Raw genomic sequence first — 14,277 nt, 5'->3', positions numbered from 1 at the left:
GCTCCTCACTCTGAAGAGCACTGAGGCCTGGCTCTTTGCAAGTGGTGACTCCTAGATAAGCACATTAATTTGTTAATTTCAGGGAGGAAAAAAAAAAAGGAGGGGAGAAAGAAGAGAGCTTAGGACTGGAAAAAGAGCAAGAAGGCGGCTGCAGGAGCAGCCCCAGAGCCTGGAAGCAGGGTGAGCCACAGTGCTCTGTCGGGAGGTCAAAACAAGTGGATCCACCATCATAATCTTCTTGCACAACCCCTGAGATGGCTGTGTGTGGATGTGTTTCACCCTGAAAAGGGGTGAAAAGTGGACAGACTGCTGACTTGCACAACAGTCAGAGGAGATAGAAGTGAATTTTTAGACTCAGCCCCTGCAGCTGGTACACTGAGTAAGATAAGAAGTATAAAGGAAGTAGTAAGCAAGTTGATTTTGTATCAGGGTGCAACATTTAATAATTTAAATTAATTTAATAATTAATTTAATAATTCCTGCCTTCTGGTGTTTTGAATGCTGAAGTATAAAAATAAAACATGTGAAATACAAAATAGGATTTCTGGATGGTAGGAGCAAGCAAGATTTTATAAAGGATGTTTGTTTAAATACTGCTACAGCAGATGTAATACAGATCATACCATCTCACTAAGTCACAGGAGTTCAAGAGTTGAAAATGTCCGTTTAGGACTTGTGTGTATAAATAAGTGTCAGAGAAGCTGGATAAATTCTTTTCTCTTGAAGTTGAAAAACCTTCTCAGACCCTGCAAATGACAGAAATTTCATCTTGTTCACCAGAAAGCCTTTCCAGAACAGTCAGTGACTCGTAGTTTCAATGTCAGTCCTAAAAGCCTTCCAACACGAGGAGAATATGAAATGATGAAGCATCCTCTGCCACACATCTGTTTGAAGTGCAGCACAACGCCATCTTAGCACCAGTGTTTCCAGGAATACAGGCACCGGTCTCAGTCACTAAACACCCCTGTTGCAGCAAGACAGGACTGTCCCTTCTCTGTGGAGTTTTTATGCCTTTTTTTTTTTCATCTTCAAGCACAGATAGCCAAGGGAGGAAGTAACTGACCGATTCATTGCTGTGACTACTGAGAAAAGGCCCCTTTAAAGAAATGTCTTTGAGAATAAACAAAATTATCACTTGTTATCCTGCTGTTGATTTACAGTAGAAAATCACTTAGACATTCTTCCTCAAAAAGTCCTGTCTGCCGCTCTGCAGAGGCTCAGATGGGGCACTGTAGCTTTGCTTCATCATCACTTATATTGTGCAGTGTTCCAGGAGAAGTACAGGAAAGGGGCAAGAAACCCATGGAGAAATTAAAAAAGTTAGGGATATAAAATCTCAGCCATTGATTATAGCAGGATTTCAACCCAGCTGTGCTAGAAATGTGCTCTATTACTTTGGACAAGCTGTTGCACCTGTTGGCACTTCACGCCCTTATTTGATTTAGGCCAGAAGTTTCATGACTAGCTTAAGCCAATCTAAGGCTGTACTGCTGCCAAAAGGACATTCCTCCCGCTTCTAACATCAGACCAGGCACCCACATGACCATACAATTAACTGATCCAACCAAAGACCAGCCCTTGGGGAAAAAAAAAAGGAGAGATTAGTTTTTAATTGAGTCTGGAAGTTAAGCAAGCCCTGTGTGCCACCAGACGGTTGCTGGTGCTAATGAAATGGATGGGTTGGGAACAAGCAGTTAGAGGGAGGGAGAGGTTAGACAACCACCCTCGGCAGCAGAGAGAATCAGCGGATAAGTCTCATTTTAAGTGGGTACATCTACTTCAGCATGCAGTGTGGCCCAAGAAGGTTTGCTCTGTAGAGAGAAACAGGTTGTGCCACCATCCCAACAGCTGTGCTGCGTGCATCGGAGGGGTTTTACTTTGGGTTAGCTGTAGGCTTGTCCCTTGCAGGAGCTTGGGGTATTGGGTAGGCTCCTGGAGCATGTGTTCCAGTTTAGTTGATACAAAAGCTTATGTAGATGCACCCACTATGTACCTGGGGGTGCCACTGGTACTAATACTTCTTGAGACCTCTAGGTGCTACCATAATACAAAAGTATTTAGAGTCTATTTAAACTCTGTTTGGGGGTGAGAGGCAGGAATGTAGCAGACCCAGTCCTGAGCGATGAAAGAGGGACCACAAAGATTTCATGTAGTTTCATCCCCACAAAAGACTGAATCCTTTCTGTGGTCCTGCTCTCAAGCAATGGAGGTGTGCCAAGGCTGGAAGCTCAGGTGTCCATGCAGTTCCCTTCAGTGATGATACACTCGATGCTTTTACCCCGTTTGTGATCATTATTCTACCAACATACAGCTCTGCTATTCTCAGCTCCTGGATGCTTCACCGAAACAGCCTGTGGACTCACACTCTAGTTGAAATGCGCCTTTTTAAGCAGAGTCCTTAATTTGCCCTTTAGCGATGTTTTGTGCAGTTCTGGGCAGTTAGCACTTTTTTCACACATATTTTTCATCGGTCACTCTGGCAATAAAAGAAAAGACAGCAGGGGGCACCAAATCTGCATAATTCTGTTAAAATGACAGCTCCCGGACCATGCTCATAAAATTGAAGTTGTTATGCATACTCTCAATTTAACACCTAGAATGTCTTTCCAGCACTGATATTTTCTAAGATACCCCTTTGCTTCTCAGGAGCTACAGTGGTGAAGGTGAGGGTCGGGTTTCCACAAATGTAGAAATCTGAGCCAGTAGCAGACCTTTCTCCTGCCGGTTGTCATCCCACTCCCTTCCCTGCTTAGTGCTGTAGGCTCCAGAGCCCATGCCCAGGAAGATGCTCTCTCTAACACTAAATTCGGGAACGCGTTTGTCTTGACAGAATTGGATTAACTCAATGCTTTGCCTTTCAGTCCCAAAGTGTGCTGGTATCAGCGTTGTGAAAAGATTTCATGCTGAAATCAGTGTTGGACTTCCTAAAGAACTTAACCTCTCAATGGGCATGCAAAATGTTTTCAAGCCTAGCATAAGTGATGTAGCTTAACTCCGCCTCTGTTCTTTTGCAGCTGAAACTCAGCTTTCTTACAACTTACTTTTTAATAAAAAATCCTCTGCAAAATAAAAACAAAACACAAAATATATTCTCTCATGGTTCTTTGAGTATTGGGTTAAATGTAATCTGTGAGGTATGGATCTGATTTGAAAGCCTTCTTCATATGAGTGGTTCACACTCACGGAACAACTGTGGGTACACTCAGAAAAGTAAAACCTATTATTTGTATATATAATATATATGTATTATTTGTATTTTGGAAGTGCTTCAGGATTGGATCCTCATTTGATAACATACAAAGACAAGTAACAGTGCAGTTTGGCAGACACTTCCAGAAATCTATTAATTGGGAACTGCTAGTAGTGTATTTCTATTACAGCCAAGGACTGGGAAGATGAAAAAACACATTCAAACCTTGCTGAGATGTTCACCACATAATTGTTTTCTGCCCTGCATGCCCAGTCTTGGATTTATATTCCCAGTCTTGGATTTATATTCTTCTAAATTTACAGTCACTTTCTTTGAAAAATCAGGGCATAGAGATAGATAATGAGGCAGAAAAGATGGTCATGTGACTAAGATGAGAGCCTAGGACTGAGACATGACTGCTCATTCTGTGGCTTTTGGTAAGTCATTTTAGGGCCAGGTTCATAAAATCATTTAGTTATTTGAATTGTAAGTTCAGCTGGTTAGGTGCACGCACAAGTAAGTAGTGCTTCCAGGCTTATTTATTGTCTTTAAATGTAATCACTCATTGGATAAAATAGGTAAACAACATATGTGCTAAGCCTTCCAGAACAGCATGTTCTTACAGGTAATTGCTGTTGTTTCAGACAGCAGGAAAATAATGTCTTGTTGTCAGATGACCAAAACTCGTAGGATAGCAGGTTCACACGTGCATATTAACAGCTCAGTAACTGTCTAACAATGCCTGTTATGCTCTGTGTTGAACTGATGGCACGTGTTCAGCTGATCTATGCGTGCACAGTCAGTCCAATATATTTGGATTCAGTGATATTGGCAGATCTGAAATGTTAAAAGCAGGACCTAGAAATCATGTATGCTTTTCTCCAAGGAGATACCACATCACTGGATTATTCTTCATGATTGGTTTACTGAGTCTTAAGACAGCATTTTCTCTCAGGGTTCATGAATCTTCTGTTTTTGAACTGTGCAGTTTCACTGAACCACTGACCTTACGGCACTATTGTGAAGAGAAGTACATTAAATATTGGGAAGAGTACTGACAGTGCTGTAATGGGAGTTGCATAAATATCTAGTGCAAACAGATTCTACGTTCCCATTGATTTCTTTAGAGAAAGTTTACAACCTGGAACTTTTAGCTTCATTTGTCCTACTCACACTAGCAGGCTAAAATAATGATTTTAAAACCATATTTTACAGTCACCTGGCAAGAACTGCGTGAGACTTTTGATAACAGATCTGGGTTGTTCCTTAATCAGCTGGAGGGTTGCTATGTTTCTTCTGTCTCCATAGCTCTTAGCCTGGGAGCTTCAACTCTGTCAGCCTGAAGTTCAAGAAACTGGGGCCTTTCTCACCTGTGATCTTCTTCATTGATTTCTGTGGCATGACTCCTAAATAAAGTTAGGAAACCTGCAAAACAAACTGACTGCTCCCCATGCTCAGTAGCAGTGGATCGCAGAATCACAGAGTTGCAGAATGGTTGAGGTTGGAAGGGACCTGTGGAGGTCATCTGGCCCAACCCTCTGCTCAAGTAGTGTCACCTAAAGCAGGTTGCCCAGGACCATGTCCTTGAATATCTCCAAGGATGGAGACTTCACAACCCCCCTGGGAAACCTGTGCCAGTGCTCAGTCACCCTCACAGTAACGAAGTGTTTTCTGATGTTCAGAGGGAACCTCCCCTGTTTCAGTTTGTGCCCATTGCCTCTTGTCCTGTGCTCAGACACCTCTGAAAAGAGCCTGGCTCCATCTTCTTTGCACCCTTCCTTCAGGCATTTATGTCCATTGATATGATCCCCCTGAGCCTGCTCTTCCCTAGGCTCAATAGTCCCAGCTCAGCCTTTCCTCATACAAGAGATACTCCTGTCCCTTAATCCCTTTGTGGCCCCTTGCTGGACTCTCTCCAGTACGCCCATGTCTCTCTTGTACTGAGGAGCCCAGAACTGGACACAAAATGGAGCTCAGAGGATAACTGGACCTTTCCTTTTTTAATAATTTGAGACATTTCTTTCTTCCCCACATTTCCATTGCAGCCTGCCTTCTGGGGGCTAGGTCAGTTGTCCTACACAACCATAACAAGACTAATTTTCACAACCAGGTCATTCTTTGCTGGGGTTTTTCCCTGGTACAAAAAATGGTGTTTGATGGGTGTAGATGTGTCAAAACTTCAAGCAGACATGGACAAGAAATCTGAGGATTTCCTTAGGCACTTCTTCACCAGACAGCTCAGTACCTTCCACTGCTTATAGTGCTGAAAGGTCAATCCGTGTCCTAACCCTCTCCTGTCCCAGTCATATTTCACGTTCTTCTGTCTTTCCCACACCTCTCCCACTTCTCCTTCTCTAGTCCATTCATAATATAATACCTAGCAGTTATAAATAGCAGAATAAAGAATGACTGTAAACAGAGCAAAGTTGGAGCCAGACTGCTCTGAACAGGATTGCCTTATCCAGGCTTTTGTTTCAGACTTCATGTACATTGAGTAAGTCCACAAAGATTTACAGTTCTATCCATTCTCAATTATTCTTTGCCATGAAAGTCTTCTATACCTAGAATGAAATGTAAAGATAAATAAGAGAAGTCACTCAACTGAGTTGATATTCTCAGTAAGCAAAGAACCAACATGGTTTGTGAGCTCTGAAGTACCAAACGGAGCAGCTCAATTATTTCTAAAGGTGCTTGTGCAGTTCAGTTGCCTGCTATAGCATTAAATTTTAAGGCTGTACTTTCCCCTGCTGTTTGTTTACTCCACTGCCTTCCCCTGCTCCTGCACAGCACTTACCAATTGCAGAGAAATTAGCATTTCTCCTTCTGCTTGTGCCAATAAAGCATGATCCTCCACACCAACTCACCCAAAAGGTTCTGGCTGGTAGTGGGGTTTAAGATTCTCTCTGAAATTTAGCTACCCTATCCATCAGTTATAATGGAAGATGCAGTGTGAATACCTGGGCTTAAGAAAATCCAGGTTTTCTCTTTTTTAAGGGAGTAGGTAGACATTTTTAAGATGGATTTCAGGTATTGTGCTTCCCTAAAACTCAAGAAACCTTTTGAAGAGGCTTGAATAAAAGGTAAGAGATCATTTGGACACGAAAATGACCAGATGATCAGAGGGCTGAAATACCTCTCCTGTGAGGAAAGTCTGAGAGAGTTGGAGTTGTTCAGCCTGGAGAAGAGAAAGCTCCGGGGAGACCTTATTGCTGCCTTTCAATATATAAAGGGGGCTTATAAGAAAGATGAAGAAACACTTTTTACCAAGGCCTGTAGTGACAGGACAAAGGGCAATGGCTTTAAACTGAAAGAGGGTAGGTTTAGACTGGACATAAAGAAGAAATTTTTTTATGATGAGGGTAGTGAGACACTGGAACAGATTGCCCAGAGAAGCTGTGGATGCCCTATCATTGGAAGTGTTCAAGGTCAGGTTGGATGGGGCTTTGTGCAACCTGACCTTCTGAAAGATGTCTCTGCCCACGGCAGGGGAGTTGGACTACATGATCTTTAAAGGTCCCTTCCAACCTAAACCATTCTGTGATTCTGTGATTCAGAATATGTGTTAAGTAGGGTAATGAGTCTCTGAATCATAATGTATAACCAAAGTTTAGTTAACCATCCAGTCCTAGACCTTAGATGCAGTGTGCATCACAGTCTGTGGGAATGTATCTTCTATGTAAACTGTTATTTTTCAAATCAATGGTAAATGGAGGGAATAGGACAAAGTAATTGCATTACTTGGAGTTTTCTGGGTTAAAAAGCTACATCACATATAGACCCTGAATATCTGTCTTTATTACATTTGCTGTCACAATTGGGCATTAAAGAGATAATAATGAATGTAATTTTGGCCATTGCGGAGTTCTTAAACAGAAGTGATATAATGTGTTCTCCTCCTATTTCTTCTTTTATTTTGCAGATGCAGACAAAGAGTTTTTATTTTTCTAAGAACATTCTGGTTTGAAACCTACGCAATAATCTGAATCTATTATAATATTATGTTCCTATGCCCATCTCTTTTAACAGTTACTTCTTTCATTTGGGACAAAAATATTTGTTCTCCTGTCTGAGTATGAGAAATGTATATTCACTGAGAACTGAAAAATATTTATAACCATCCATAAAGCCATTTTGAAAATAGCTTTTCAAAAATTGCTTCATAGAAGTCTCCTGGCTTGCTGTTCAACCTGAGAATGATTCCAACTGCAATGTGGTTGCTGAATATTTCATTGGTTAATGGTACTGTAGCTTCTTTTGTTGGAGATTGTTACAGTGGAGTTTGTGTGAAATGGAAGGGAAGGGAAGGGAAGGGAAGGGAAGGGAAGGGAAGGGAAGGGAAGGGAAGGGAAGGGAAGGGAAGGGAAGGGAAGGGAAGGGAAGGGAAGGGAAGGGAAGGGAAGGGAAGGGAAGGGAAGGGAAGGGAAGGGAAGGGAAGGGAAGGGAAGGGAAGGGAAGGGAAGGGAAAGGAAGGGAAGGGAAGGGAAGGGAAGGGAAGGGAAGGGAAGGGAAGGGAAGGGAAGGGAAGGGAAGGGAAGGGAAGGGAAGGGAAGGGAAGGGAAGGGAAGGGTTGAGTTCACTTGGGAAGGGTTGAGTTCACTTGGAAAGAACTTACAATGGTCATCTAGTCCAACTGCCTGACCACTTCAGGACTGACCAAAAGTTAAAGCATGTTATTAAGGGCATTGTCCAAATGCCCTTTAAACACTGACAAGCATGGGGCATTGACCACCTCTCCAGGATAAGCCAATAGGTTTTTCCCTTACTCATTGAACTTAATTAAAACAAAATAGAGCATTGTCTCTCTGATTTAAAATATTTTAAAATCATAGATAATAGGATTGGAAGTCACACCAAAATGCCATTGAGTTAACTATCTGACAAAAAGCCAGATCAAATATTTCTTGACATATGTTTGTGTAAACTGCTCTTAAAATATTCCAATTCATGGAATTGGTCTCTCTGGGCAAATCTGTTCCATTACTTTGTTGTCTTTACCAATATAAAAGTCTTTCTAATTTCTAATTTAAATAACTTCTTGTAATTTAGGACCATTACATTTTATTCCATCTGTAGTGGGAAAAGAATACTATATTCTGTTTCCATACTCACTACCCCTTTATGTATTTGAAAACTGTTTTCATGCAGGTCTTCAGAGTTTTCTTCAGGTGAAATGAGCTCAATTCTTTCTGCCTTATCTCAGAGGCCATGTGTTTTACATCTGTAATATCTCCTGAATTATCTCCAAATGATGCACATAGTTTTTGAAAGTGTAATGTCCCAAAATGCCATTACTTCATATCTTCAGTGCTACATTTTTGCTTATATATTCCAGTACAGTGCGTTTTGTTTTCATGCCAGATTGATACTACTGACTCACGTTAGGTTTGTGATAAAACATGCAGCTATTTTTCTAAGGGCTGCTGTCTGATTGTTCCCACTCTTAATTTTGTGTATTTAATTATTCTTACCTAAATGCAGTAGTTCTCATTTTTCTTTGATGAGTTGTTTATACTTTTCACATCGACTCCTTAACTTGCCATGCTGATTCTCATTTTGCATCTTACCCTTTCCACAGGCAGTTAAAGGATCCTCTGCAGCTGATGGCTGAATGGTATTTAATAATCCTCTCTACTGCGTTATCCAAAATATTTATGGAAGTTTTCACTAGTGCTAGACCTGAGGTAGAATCCTACACAATCCCATGGGCAAAATCCTTCCACTTTAACAGTGAATCATGAATAGCAAAACCAGCTGCATTTTCCCAGCACTATGTTAATAGTCACGCAAAAATGTCAACCAAACCATGCTTCCTTAACCTATGTTAAGGTTAAGGAAGGTGTCATGTGAAACAGTGTCAAAATCTAAGAGTTAGGATATATGGCTTTAATTGCCTCTTTCCTTGTCCCAAAGCCTGTTACTTTGTTATAGAAAGAATTGTGTTTCATTTGATACAATTTTACCTTGATTAATCATTGGTCCTTGCTGTTTTTTAATTGCTCTCTTCTAGGTACTTTTTAAATTTAAATTAACAGAAAACTCATGGAATAAATAATTAAACATGCCAAAATGTTTATCATTCCCTGGCTATTCTCTTTCCCCTTCTGAAGGTGGTGTTTCTCTTTACTAGTCTTCTGGAATCTCATCTGTTGTTCAGGATTTCTCAAATATGAAATTGGTCTGAGATTATAGCAACTTTAAAAACATAACCACACTGGAAATGTGTGCCAGTCTCCTTAGGTAAACTGGCTTTCCTATAGGGACATTTCCAGCATATCTCAGACTGTCTTATAATGTTCTGTATTATTTAGTGAACACTTTTCTTGCTGTCAGAGATAGTAAAATATTAGTTGTTATTATTGTGAAAAAGCAAATTTTCACAATACGTAAGGCTACCACAAAACTTGCATATTGAAGCAGGATCTCATTTAAGAAGTTGTATAGACAGAAGGGTGAATACCTGCTGTTAGCCCCTATGAATTTGACAGATACTCAGATATGAAGTCATGTGGTGGTCTACTTTCACAATACAATATGGCAGTAAATTCAGATACCTCAGATTTGGGGCCCAAAATTGTGGGGTTTGGAATTCACACCTGATGTTCAGGGACAGAAGACACTAAATTAGTTAACAAAAGAGACTGTGTATAAAATGAGTTTATACGACTACAGTTGGTGAGGCTTTGGACTGAAATGCAGTCAGACAATTTTTCTTAGTTTATCTGGAGACTCCCTCCAGTTTGATTTCACACCTTGCCTAGGAATTCAAACAAGCTGACTACATCTTTGCCTTGCAGCACAGTTAAATTAATGTTCCTATGACTTGAGTTTCTAAGCTGAAAGTCGTCGTCTTCTAAAAGACGACCCTGGCGGCGTAGTGAAAAAATGGAAGTTGTCATACAGTATTCATGCACTTTTGTAGCTAACAGAGGCAACATTTTTGTTTTTCCTTCTTACAAGTCAAGTCAATTTCATTCATTTTAACTCCCTCGCTCTGGTTTCTAAGAAATGAAAGTGAGAATATGTTGCTAAACATGTAAGCATACTCAACTTAAAGCAGCTCTCAGCCCTCTGTGCCTTTTGCAGAACACTGTTAAATTACATCTTAAGAAAACACAGTATGACCCTTCGGACAGATGGTCAGTCTTTTACGAGCATACTTTTATTAAGTTCAAAGAAAGTCCCATACCTGTTAACAAAGCATACTGACAAATACAGTCAAAGGATTGGAAACTATGTAATGTGTCTGGGTTTAATTCAGACCTGACAGCCCTGCAGGATGAAATAGTCCATGTAGGATGACTTTTGGAACGGGTAAAGGCATAGACGCTCCCCAGTGCAGTTTCTGCGTGTTAGCATGGAGGTACCATTTGTTGGAGCAGAAGAGTAATTAAGTCTTTTTTCCTTTTCACTTCCACCAAGACGATTAGCAGGGGAACCTCGTTGTGCTTAGTACACTTCTGAGTTTTGTGAGGCAGGCGCTTTTGTGATAAGAATTGGATTTGGTTGTTTGAGACAGTCTGGTGAACAACCATCAGAGGACACTTTTGGCTGCTGTGTCAGGCTCAATGCAGTGTGTGCACACGTTGCCGCACTCAGCGACCCTAGATGCTCAGATGAGTAGTTAGTTGTCAGGCATATCAAGCTGTTTACTCAGCTACTTAAGCTTGTTTGCAATAATTTTACCTTCTTCCTTGGGATGCACTAGAGACAGCCCCTCCTTTTCAAGGTGAAAATGAACTAAGTAATGCCATTTGTGGACATAGATCATATTACTTCTTTTTCCTAGTGACATTTGTCACTTTTGTGATGAACTTTTTTTCTTTCTGGGCATCTATTAGCCTGCTAGTGAGCTCCAAGCCACCTTCCCTATTTAGAGGCATTTTAACAGAAGGAAATTAATAGGAATCCACACTAGGTGTGAATTTACAGTTCACTAATTCACACTATTCTTGCTGGAGACACTTCAGTACTAAAGGTGAAATAGCTTACTGTACATTCAAAGCAAGATTACTTACTCCTAGCAAGACCAAGTGGCCTTAGTGGGAACTAGGGCAGCTAAGCTGCAGTGTTTGGAAATTTATACCCTAATTATCACAAATTAGCTTCTCCATCTGGGCCAGAACAAATATATGAATACTCAGGGGGTTGTCCAGTGTGTTACCTTTTCCTGCAGTACGATCTCCACTGAGATTTGCCTGGTCATGTTCAGATCATCACAGTGGAAAACTCTTCCGCAGTTCAAATCAGCAAAAATGCTTTCTGATTTTCAGTTATCTGGATGTTCAAAGTACCTCTCAGAAGGTAGCATACATATATACATGTTAGTGATGACAGTAACTGATAGATCATTAACATGAGTCGTAAATGCCAGTACTGCTAAGATGTCATCTTCGCTTCCATTTCAAGCCTAAGTCTGCCGATTTGATTAGCTTTGCTTAGCTGAATAGTTTTGCTGATTTGATTTGTTTCAATGGATATGGTATTATTGTCACTAAAATGGATGCTTCAGAAGCTAAAATACAGCCCCCAACACACCTAAATACTTGCTGAAAAATATTTTTCTTTTAGGTAACCATGTCCACAAAGAAAACCTGCCTGGAGCCAGTTTGATTTTCAGAGTTGCTTAAATTGCAGTCCAAAGCAAACTCTTACAATACCTCTTCAGGATTTCACATCAGTTTATAGATCAACAATTTCTATAACCCAGTCAGCAAGAAACACATATATATAGAATATACCCCTCTGAATCAATTAGCTGGCTGATGTCAAGGCAATTACATTAATGTAAAGCTGTTGCAGGTTCAAGGAGAAGAGAGCTTAGTTTCTCTATAGAAGAACTAAATGCCTTGAACTGAGAAACAGATTTTGTGTGTGTGTGTGTGTGTGTGTGTGTGTGTGTGTGTGTGTGCAGTACCTGTGAGTCATGATAGTTTCTTGAAGGCTGTTTAATGTGCTGTAGTTGACATGAGTCATTGTTCTCTTCCCTGGTAATGACTAGTTAAGATCACATTTAGCTCTTCCATTTCTCTAGTAATCTCTGAGACTTGTATTTCATTGATCTTCCACTGAACAACTGCTTCAGAGTTCTGAGTGACAAGTAAAGTCTTTATGAGTAACACGAGAGAGCTCCATTTGGAGAGCATGGGTAACTAGAGCTGGCACCTGTTACTGCTCAGCCACTTTTGCCTCAGAAATAAAAGTGACGATTGCTTTAACAAAAGAAAGAATAGCTTGTCCTTACTGATTAATGTCATCAGTTATGAATTAGGTACAAAACATACAGGACCTGGAAAAAGGCAACTCTGAATGACATAGATTTTATATGAACTTCCAAAAATAAGCCCAAGAAGAGCAGAATTTTTATTTACTACATCACAATCACTGTTTCTCCTAGCTATTCCTAGAGTTAAATTTAGTATTTCAGATGGCATTCTGAATATTTACGTAAGATCTAGACTCAAACTTTCATTATCTGACTCTTGTGGTCTAGGCAAGTTTATTTAGACTTTTCAAGATAACCGAAAGAAAAAGAAGATAGAACCCAAATGAAGATGATATATTTGTGGTATAAAATGCACTAGAACCTCCAACCAGGATGTCAAACCTTTCCTGTTCTCTTCTTCATAAGAGATGGATAAATTGCAGAAAATCACCTTGTCTTGCTGGTTCTCCTTCAGACTATGTTTTATATGATGTTAAAAACAGGATGGCTAATGTATTAAAGGTTTATATTTAGACTAGGAATGATCTTTCAGCACAGCATTCTCATGAGACTTCTTGCTAAACATGTTCCCACTCCTCCATTGCCACCTCCAACCTTTTCTTCTGGTATTTTTCCAATTTATAATATGAATTCTTCAGTTCTTGTTGTCAAATGCTAAAATAGTTTCTGTAAGAGACTTTTGCTGAACTGACTAGAAATTCTAAGTGATACAGAGTGCTACAATCATTAGTTTAACTCCTACAGTTAAAAATATCCCTATTTATGCATTTTTAGTGTTCTCTCTGGTATAAAATGAGAAATGTGTTTCAAAGTTACAAAAGCTTAGGGGATCAGTTTGGATGATCTTTAATTAAATCCAGCCTTTGATAAAGATTTCTGTTATTGATATGCTAATAATACAACTCGTGGTTTGGGGGCAATTGACTTATTTTTCCTTTAAACAGAGATCGGTAAAACCTGATACTAATTTAGCAGAGGCAGAGGACAAGGAGGCAGGGTTATAAGGGTCCTGAGCTGATGGCAACCAGTCCATTTGTACTGTCACTGCAGTGCATGCTGCTGTATGTCTGCATAGCCTCCCCTTCCTTTCACATCACAGATGTACCCACCTCTCACAAAAATGCATCAAAAGTGAAAACACTTTTTCCAAATAAATACAACCATAATTTAATGTTTATGTATTCATTAGTCAACACTGTTATTTATGCAGACCATATTGTAACTATTCATTTATGTGTGCAAGTTAAAAATGACTAAGACCGTTACTTCCATTAGAACACATATGTTGGTTTGGTGAAATACTGAATTTTTTCTAAACTATAGCAGACACCAGGCCTTGGTTTACTGCACCAGATTGTTGTTTTCTGGACAGCAGGGATGAGCATTCAGTAGCAGTCTCAGTATAAAGAGATAAAGAGGAAGAGCATTTCATCTAATATGAGAGAATTTAATCTTCCTCTGAGAAGGAGAACTGTTGAAGGGCATCACATATTTGACTTTTTTCTGGCTTCTCTGTTCAGAATGATGGAGCCATGAGGTGTGATCTGATACAGTCTGCAACGGGTGGGAGCAACCAGCAGGGCTTGTACATTAGCAGAATATTTCAGGCTCTGAGGTGGGAAAAAAATGAAACACCATTAAATTCAGAAGAATTTAGCCCAGAATGTTATTTCAGTGGTTGGACAAATGCATATCTTATGCAAACTGACATATTAGCATAGCTAGCTCTGCAGGATCTTCAGTGACTGATGAAGGATTTCTCATAGGTTACTTAGAAAATTTGTTATTCCATTTTCATTCTGTTGATGGAATCCAGTTATTCAGAATTGATAAAGTTGGAGCCCACTCTCTGCCCAGCACAGAC

This window comes from Pelecanus crispus, chromosome 3 (genome assembly GCF_030463565.1).
Source record: "Pelecanus crispus isolate bPelCri1 chromosome 3, bPelCri1.pri, whole genome shotgun sequence".
NCBI lineage: Eukaryota > Metazoa > Chordata > Aves > Pelecaniformes > Pelecanidae > Pelecanus > Pelecanus crispus.
This window is presented reverse-complemented; position numbering follows the sequence as displayed.